General features: G+C 43.4%; 1 long non-coding RNA gene across 1 annotated transcript; it reads left to right on the top strand.

The window, feature by feature from the left end:
• Positions 1–440: 440 nt before the first annotated feature.
• On the top strand, positions 441–1,160 carry LOC117076404. The gene is made up of 3 exons (XR_004434360.1): positions 441–549; positions 649–911; positions 1,040–1,160. It is a non-coding gene; the product is annotated as an uncharacterized LOC117076404 (long non-coding RNA).
• Positions 1,161–8,637: the final 7,477 nt, after the last annotated feature.

Genomic DNA, 8,637 nt, shown 5'->3' with positions numbered 1-8,637 from the left:
GCACATATACTACTATATCTCAAGTTTGGGTCTTAAAAATATTGTGAAAATGGTTTTAATGTGATTGGTTTCCTTCTGCTTTTATTTCGTGTGTACTTTATTTTATGCATATATAAACATTCTCTGAGAAGGAGTCCTTGAGCTTTGCAGACTGCCAAAGGAGGTCACGCACAAAAATAATGGTTCAGAGCCTTTGTTCCATTGCGTTCAGCACTGTGATCAGGTTTTTTTCATGCTGCACAACAGAATTTCTAACTGATCCTCCCATTTTTCCCACCTGAAATGCTGACAACACTAAGGGAAGGGTAATTTCTGGAACCAAGGGCAGAGACAGTGATGAACAGAGAACAACACAGAGAACAACCTTTGTAGCTCATTTCTCTTTGACCTTGACTTTTTCTTTTTCCTAACTCTAAGAGTCCCCTGTTGAAATTTCAGATACCCCTGGAAGATACTAGAGGAAGATGGTCCATGGTGTCTCTCCTCCTTCACAATCTTCCTTTCGGCTGGGCCTTCCTACCACTCACAGGACAGCATCCAACCAATAAGGTAGAAAATGGCTTCCCCCTTGTGAGTGTGTGGTCCACTAGGACCCGAAATGTTTGGAAATTAACGGAGGCTTTCCCCTACCTGTGCTATCATCCTCAGGCACGCCTCTCCCATTCAAGCCTCCCTGGCAGTTTCCGGGCCGCATGCTTTATGGTGGCTGACGTTATGTCTTCCTGCTGGGATGATTTGCACTATGACGGTTATCCAGCTCAACATGCCCAACATTGGCACGACCTGCCCTTCATCACAGCTGCCAGCTTGCCCAGAGTCATTTGTCCAGACCGCAGCCTCTCAGGCTCCTGTGGCATGGCTCCCACAGGCCCACCAGGGAGCCGAGAGAAATGATATGTCACATCCACAGGGTGAGCATAAGTCACCCCTTCTCAGTGGCAATAGAACATCTGCCCCAGGGAGATGAATTGATGACCATTTCATCATTCCTAGAGATGAAAGCCAGTCAACTTTCTTTCCCTGTTGTGTTTGGCCGTAGAACAAAGCCAGAACCTGAGAAGGAAAAACCAGATCTCAGACACCCGTGAGAGGCCTAGCATTGGCTATGGTTGGATGGCATGAGACTCCTGTAAGACTTAAGGTCATCTGCTACCCCCAGCCTCGGGTAAGGGTTGCAGATGCTTTCATGCTTCTTAAGAACACTGAATCTACCGAGTATTATTCTCAGGAGGTGTGCAGTGATGCTTCCTGGACTTTAACATGGTATTTTGCACATGAAGGTTTTAGATTATGAGTGTATTGGTTACCTATTGCTATATAACAAATTACCCTAAAACTTGGGAACGCAAAACGATTCACATTCTCGTGGTCAGGAAACTGTTCGTATTTTATCCGTGCATTGCATTCCCAATTTGTCGTGCTTCTATCTCCAAACTGCAAGTATATTGTCACTCAACACCAGAGGTGCTTAACCTGAGATTCGTGGGTGTTGAGAGAAGGTTCTAGGAATCTCTTAAAGGTATGAGCCAAACGCTTGGGGATTTGTGGATTTCGCTGGTAAGAGGATCTGTAGTTTTCATTAGATTCCCAAATGGGTTCAAGACTCCAAAAAGATAAACAGCCATTTCTCATAATGTTTAGAAGACATCTGTCTCCGTTCCCGAAATGCTGTCAGATAGTGTCAGAGGACCAATAGAGGAAATGCTGAGCTGCAGAGCAGGTGGCTGCTGACAGGAGTGAGCTGGCCTGCTCAAAGGCCCTCTTTTCCAACAGGTAGAGGAACAGAGGCCTGGGGAGGAGAAAGAGGGACAGATAAAAGCACTGGCCAGGGTCACTGGTATCCTGCCAGGGTTGGAGGCCAGGGCTTGTTTCATTTTTGCTGTGCTGCTTTCATCACCACGTGATCTCACTAAGTAATGGCACCGTGCATTTCCATTGCCATCCTGCAAACAGGAATCTTTGCTAGCAGAGCGGTATGAATGTTGCTTCAACACAGTGTCTTGATGGTAAAATCCATTCACAACACCTTCCTTTCACCTCGAATTTTTTCCCTTCAATTTGAAAAACCTTGCTCCATGCTTACAACAGCACTTCATCATCCACAGGACAGGAAATGAACAGTAACCACTCAAAAACTCATGCTGTTTACTGCAAGAAGGGAGATGGGCTAGAGATGATGGCTGGTACCCTTGATGAAGCCACTTTTGTAAAGGCAGCCCCTCTAATCAAGCCAAGCGCATGATTCAGACACCCTGGTAAACAGTGTGTCTGACCTTTACTATCCCCTCTGCACACATAAGATATGTGACCTTGGGTAAGTCACTTAACCTCTCTCAGCCTCAGTTTCTTCATCTGTAAAATGAGAATAACAAGACCTACTCCACAGACTTGCAGGGAGTGTTAAATCAGATACTAGGTATGAAGCACTTAGCCCAGCATCTGGCTCAGAGTAGGTCCTGGAAAAACAGGGACTGATAATATCCTTTCCCCTTCTGAATTTCTAAAAGCGAAAAACTTGGCAACATCATAGCTAGTGAAAAGTCAAGGACATCTGGTTTTTTCACTGCAGAGTCTGTTCTAGTTATCATTAGGATATGCGAGAATATCAGTGAAAAGTCCTAGAGTCTAGGGTCCTGAGTTTGAGTCTTTTCTCTAACCTCACCCTGGTATCACCTTTAGCAACTCACTGCTCTCTCAAGGCCTCAAAACGAGTTACCTTCAGCAACTCACTGCTCTCTCAAAGCCTGGTCAGGTTTGCTCAGGGTTGCTTAGAGGCACACACTTGCTCTCCTACCCTCCAACCCCCTCCACAACCAGCTCTAGCAGACATTGCTAGTCAATCATGGCACCTGGGGAGGACAGAGCCAGCAGCAGGCCTGCAATCCATTCTCTTCCTCTACAAGGAATGCTTTGGGAAAGAAAGGGAAGTACTTGGTCAGACTGTCTTCTAAACATGCTAATGACAGACCTTCTGGAAAACATACTGATGGTATTTACTAGGGGAGAGTTCTTACCCATGGAATGATTTTGGCAAGGTATACCTGAGTGTCTGAGTTACTCATGGCAAACAAATGTGGGATCCATGGATTTATGGGGCACGTCTTCCTGGAAGATGTCACATAACCTTTGTAATTTTTGGAATATCAAATGGAGATGCCCCAAGACCAAAAGAGCTCTCTTTTTTGTGTTTCTTCCATTGCCATTGCTTAGATTTCACTTGGCAATGGAGGAGAGGGCATTCTAATGTGGCAAGAGAGGGCCTGGGGAACTTCACTGGGGATCCCTAAACTCTCCCTGCTTTGGCCTGTGCCTTACAATTACTGATATGCCTAAAATTGTCAGTACAGTTTGATACTAGATGAAATCTGATTCTTGCAAGTCTAATCTGGCAATGCAGTCCTTTGTGTTATCTCAGCACCCTAGGGCTAAATGTTAGATCTGTACAGATTCTGAGAACACAGGTGGTGACATCCTTGGGGCCAGGGTTCATATTGTACTCCTGGGTCCCCATTTCTACACACAGGACCTGACCCACAGTAGGTGCTCAGTAGACAACAGTTGAGCAAGTGTTGGTTGCATTATCCTAGCAGTTGATTTTCAGGCCCCTGACTCTTCAGCAGAAGCATTCAATGATAACAACTCAGACAGGAGAGCAGGGGCAGGAAATGGGTGAGGGGGAAGCCATGAGGAAAGCTGTGCATGTCCTCAAACTTTGACCCACACCTAGAGACTGTTGCCAATGTAATAGAGAGATCTGGCTAGTGTTGAATGCCCTTCTGAAACAGTTCCATCAGCTCAACAGATCTATTTCCTGCCATTGTAATAAATCATCCATATAAGAAGGATTGACATTGGTGATAGAAGCCTTATAATCCATCAGGTTGAACTTGAGAATTTTGTGTAAAGGCCAATTTTTAAAGCTTATTAGCCCCACATTAATAAGTTCCCACTAAGTTCACCAAGAATCTCTTATTAAGGAATAGGAGAGCTACTGAATATCATTTCTTTTCCCCAATGCAACCTAATAATTAACATGGGATTTTTTTTAAGAGTCAGAAGCAGGTAAAGAAAACACAGACAAATCCCATTCATCTGAAATCTGCACATCTTTAATGGAAAAGACAAAAACACCAAACATATGAAAAAGAGAGAGAAGTTTCAGAAAAAATGGAATTCAACATTTATTGGAGAATAATTTTTCACTGCACTATAATAATTCATTAACCCCAGAATAAACCTACAGTTCATGATTATTATTATTATGCAGCAATATCTCACATTTTCCAAAGCAAAAAAAAAAAAAAAAAAATCAGTAAGCACAATGGTGTCACCTTAGAAGTCTTTTAATGCTTATTTTTGGTGAAATAAAATCCATTACCCAGAAAAAAAAAAAATGCCCAGTGCTGAAGATTGTGCTTCAGTCCAGGGCCTGGGTAGTGTCACACACCTATTTTAATAGGAGAAAAGTCTCAAAATTGAATTACTTCCTGAAGATTTTGTGCAAAAGAAGGCATTGTCAAAGGACCTTGTCAGACCATATTCTGTATGCTTTATAAGGCGTCTCATAGTATATGTTTAAATCTCACAGATTTTATGCTGGGACACAAGAGGCCTGGGGCTGGGAGCACTGAGGTCCTAGAGAACAGAGATACAGTGAAATAAAATGCTGTGGCTCCAGTCTCTGTCATCATTCTCTCAGCTTACAAAGTGATCTTAGAAAGAGAAAGAGAAGGAAAGACAGAGTGTATGTGAATTTTTTGGAAGGTAGGATTGAAAGGAAGGTCTTTTTTATGTATTAGTTAATTACCTTAATTAGGGTTTCTCAACCTTGGCACTTTTGACGTTTTTGTTACGGGAAAGGGGACCTGATCCAGACCCCAAGAGAGGGTTTTTGGATCCCACACAAGAATTTGGGGCAAGTCCACAGAGTAGAGTGAAAGAAAGTTTATTAAGAAAGCAAAAGAAGAAAAGAATGACTACTCCATCAACAGAGCAGCACTGAGGGCTCCTGGTTGGCTATTTTTATGGTTATTTCTTGATTATATGCTAAACAAATGGTGGATTATTCATGAGTTTTCCAGGGATTTCCCAGAATGGAAGATTCCTCTTCCTTTTAGACCATACAGGGTAACTTCTGGATGTTGCCATGGCATTTATAAACTGTCATGGTGCTGGTAGGAGTGTCTTTTAGCATGTTAATACATTATAATTAGCATATAATGAGCAGTGAGAAAGACCAGAGGTCACCTTTGCTGCCATCTTGGTTTTTGCGAATTTTGGCTGCTTCTTTATTGCATCCTGTTTTATTAGTGGAGTCTTTGTGACCTATATCTTGTGACCTCCTATCATCCTGTGACTAAGAATGCATAACTTCCTGAGGATACAGCCCAGTAGGTCTCAGCTTCATTTTACTGAGTCCCTAATCATGATAGAGTCACTCTGGTTCAAGTGCCTCTGACATTTTGAGCTAAATAATTCTTCATTAGGGAGTGGCAGTGGGCTTGTCCTGTGCTAGTATATATAGCAGCATCCCTGGCCTCTGCTCACTAGATGCCGGTAACACTATCCACCTCCCAGCTGTGATAATCAAAAATGTCTCCAGACATTCCAAATGTACCCAAAGGGGGCAAAATCACTCTTATTAAAAACTACTTTTTGGGCCGGGCATGGTGGCTCATGCCTGTAATCCTAGCACTTTGGGAGGCCAAGGCAGGTGAATCACCTGAGGCCAGGAGGTTGAGACCAGCCTGGCCAACATGGTGAAACCCCTCCTCTACTAAAAAAACAAAAATGAGCTGGGCATGCTGGCAGACGCCTATAATCCCAGCTACTTGGGGGGCTGAGGCAGGAGAATCGCTTAAACCCGGTGGGTGGAGGTTGCAGTGAGCCGAGATTGCGCCACTGCACTCCAGCCTGGGCAAAAGAGCGAAACTCTATTTCAAAAAAAAAAGAACCACTGACTGGGGCCTCAGAGGTTATCATGGGATCAGGACATGAAGAGTAGAAAGGACACAATGTCTCTGGTGCCCCCTGCAGCTGGCTGTGTGCTCAATGTCTGCCCAGGAAGGAATCTGCTCTAAGCAGAAAATATGATCTGCACCTGTGGAGGGAAAAAAAAAAAAAAAAGTCAGTTTCCAGAATCTTTCTACCTGTGATGTCATTAAAATTAACTCTAGATGTATTCCCAGACTTCCTTATCCCCTGCCCACAAAAGATAATTCAGGCTTGGGCCATGTATTAGGGCTCTCCAGAAAAGCAGAAGCAGCAGGATATGTGTGTATAGAGGGAGAGATTTAATTTCAGAAACTGGCTTACGTTATTGCAGAGGCCTGGTAAGCCTAAAATCTCCAGGGTAGGCCACAGGCTCGAGGTTCAGGGAAGAGTTGCAGTGAGCCCCAAGGCAGCCTGCTGGCAGAATCCTTTTTGGGCAGGGGAAATCGATATTTGTTCCATAAAGCCTTCAAATGACTAAATGAGGCCCATCCACATTAGGGAGGGTAATCTGCTTTACTTAAGGTCCACCAATTTAAACGTAAATCTAATCCAAAAAGACACCATCACAAAAACATCCAGAATAACGTTTGAACAGTTATCTGGGCACTGTGACCCATCCAACTTGACACATAAAATTAACCATCACAACCCATTTCCTGACTCCACCCTCCGAGGAGGGCCTGGCCCAGCCACATGGGTTCTCTGGCTTTCGTGATGGGAGAATGAAGAGGAAAAGAGAGGCAAGATAACAGGAGGCAGTCAGGGAGGAGGCTGAAGGAGACTTTGGTTTTGTGTGTGTGGAGAGAGGTAGGTGTAGAGAACCGGGTCATGAGAGCATGAATGGCACAGATTTATAAAATAGGATTTCAAGAATGTCGGTGAAGAGTGTCATCATCCCAGCGCTCAAAATCATACAAATAATGGAGCTGAGTTATTTGTAAAAGCACTTTTGATGGTGTTTGCTGTGTTCGTTTTCATTGCAACACTTTTTTGGGACTGATCTATGTGGGTGTCTAGGCATTACACATATGACAGAGCCTCCATTGTGGCCAACAGGTTCCTTAGGTGAGGTGTGGTTACCACAGCTGCGAGCCAACTCCAGTGTATTTATTTAGCCATTAACAGCAGGAGAGAGGCCCATCATTTCCTGTAAGAGTCATTTCCTCCTTGCCTGAACACCTCCAGGGAAACTCCCCCAATCCCTTTTCAAAGGACGTTTTCTTTCAGTCCATGACAAATAGGCAAGGTGGCCTGAAGGGAACATGGCCCACCTTCCAGTCTTAGCTAATTGCTGCAGGAATGGATGCGGGTGGGCCATCAGGTTATTTATAACCTGACACATCTACCCTACTGCTGTGTCCTGTTTCCATTGACTGGAATGGAACCTCACATTCTGTATTTGTCCTGATTGGCTAGCAACTTAGAACTTTCTAAAGAGGCAAAGGCAGAGGAGAACAAAGGAAGGAGAAAGTAACTTATGGAATGCTGAGAAAGGTAAAAACACCTCCAAATAAGGAAGAGGAACAGGCTATGACCTAATGCTTGCTTGGACCAGTATAAGCATGCCAGGGCAAATATTTAGGCTAAATTGTGGGAGGTAAGAACACAAAGCACATTGATTTCTTTATTATGGCTAGCAGATATTTAAGAATGTTAGCAAAGTTCTTTAAATAAATTTTGCTTCTAAGAGAAGTTACTATTTATTCCTAATTAGGGAAGAAAGTCTCTTTGAAGAGGAACCTCTAGTTTACTTTTTACACAAAATGGTGGATAATCTAAGAGAAATCTTAGATAGTGATGATGATGGTGGAGATTGTGATGAAGGCAATGGTGATAATGATGATCATGATGGTAACAACAATGGGACACTGGTGGTAGTGATGGCAGTCACGGTGTTGGTGATGCTCGTGATGATTGTGGCAAAAGTAATGGTGGTGGTGATGCGATTCTTATGATGATGCTGATGATGAAGCTAGTGATGATGGTGGTGGTGGTGATGATGATTGTGATGGTGATAATGACAAAGTTGACAATGATGGTGATGATGGGAATGGTGATAGCGATGCCAGAAGCAACCATCCACTGGGTGCTTTCATTGTACCAGATCTACCTCTGATCCGATCTCTCAATTTCTTGGGTTAATATATAGAGGAAATGAGGTCATAGATGCAAAAGCTTCTTAAAAGGATTAAATCAATCATGACATTAATAATTTGTTTATTAACCACTTACTATAGCCCTAACACTGAGCTAAGTGCTTTAGGCAGATATTTTCTCATAGCAACTCTATAATAGTTGGATGTCACTTTTTATGTTTGACCACTGACAGTTTTCAAGCTTCCATCATTCCTGTTGTTTTTGCCCCACATCTGGGCAAGCTGATAAGAAAGCCCAAGTACTCCCTCCCTTGGCACCAGTGGGGAAATTCAACCTGTGCAAACCCCTGTGTGATTTTGGGAACTCAAACCCCAGCCCCATCTTCTAACCGCAATAAAAACCAAAGGCACTGCCACTTTGAGCCATTTTCAGACCAACTTGGGTGCCTCCCAAACCCTCCCAAAAAGACTCATGAACTGAGTAAAAACTATTTTCCTTCCCTTTTGGTGCACTTGTGACATAATCAATTTTAACAATTGAACAAAT

This window comes from Trachypithecus francoisi, unplaced genomic scaffold (genome assembly GCF_009764315.1).
Source record: "Trachypithecus francoisi isolate TF-2019V2 unplaced genomic scaffold, Tfra_2.0 Lachesis_group0, whole genome shotgun sequence".
Classification (NCBI taxonomy): domain Eukaryota; kingdom Metazoa; phylum Chordata; class Mammalia; order Primates; family Cercopithecidae; genus Trachypithecus; species Trachypithecus francoisi.
This window is presented reverse-complemented; position numbering and strand designations above follow the sequence as displayed.